Here is a 937-nt window from a genome sequence, read left to right on the forward strand (position 1 = left end):
GACTGTTCTCTATCTAAATTAACTTAAAAATGCTAACTAGGCATTAAAAGAAATCTACAGATACCATATTTGATGGATTTTAGGGTGTGGATCTATTCAAGGAAATAACACCAATTCTCCTTATTAGGAGATTAAATATTTCTCTCTAAGACCAACACAACAACACCCCTAACATAATTCAATAAAACACTATGGACATAAAAATCATTAGCAAGTTTATTAGCACCAGTCCCAGCTACCAAAAGACTATGAGAATTTATCATCTTTCAGTAAAACCTAAAGTAATATACACCACAATAAACTCCACTTAACCCATGATATGCATATACATTATACATTCTATTCACATGATATACATTCTATTCACATGATCCACATAACTTCACAGCCAGGAGGCTTCATCACCTAGACATTTAGTATTTTTACTCTACTTTCTACTTATATAGCCCACCTAATCCTCCAGCCAGGGAGTGAAGCCTCAAGGATCCCCATATAATACATTCTAATTATAAACCCTACCTGATCTGGACCCCTGAATTATCTATAAAATATGCTCTGACCATATATTGCACCTGACCACTTAGCCAGGGAGTTTCAACCCTAACCCAGGGTTTTTGCTCCAATGACCAAACCAAGCATTTTCAAACTACCTCCAAAGGAAGCTTGTTATGACATCAGAATAGTACACAAACCGTCAATGTGGCTGACAGAAATGATTGATTACAAAGAAATTCTCTTGATACTTTACATATTTTGAGGCCAATAAATTATATTATAAACTATTAAGTATTGACTGGAATATATCAATAGTTTTATCATTCTTTAGAAGCTAAGTCATGACTATTCATATTAATATTATGGGTATCCTTGGAACATTCAAGTTTTTATTTGCCTTGGTTGTATCCGTTGTAAATTCTCTGTTTGAAAAATCTATCAT

At 33.5% G+C, this 937-nt stretch overlaps 1 protein-coding gene across 1 annotated transcript in view; it reads right to left on the reverse strand.

The window, feature by feature from the left end:
- LOC119581891 (prostaglandin E synthase 2-like) overlaps positions 1 to 937 on the reverse strand; it is a 41881-nt gene that overhangs the window by 40166 nt on the left and 778 nt on the right. The gene's annotated exons all lie outside the window — the stretch shown is intronic.

The sequence above is a fragment of the Penaeus monodon genome, chromosome 15 (assembly GCF_015228065.2).
Source record: "Penaeus monodon isolate SGIC_2016 chromosome 15, NSTDA_Pmon_1, whole genome shotgun sequence".
Lineage (NCBI taxonomy): Eukaryota > Metazoa > Arthropoda > Malacostraca > Decapoda > Penaeidae > Penaeus > Penaeus monodon.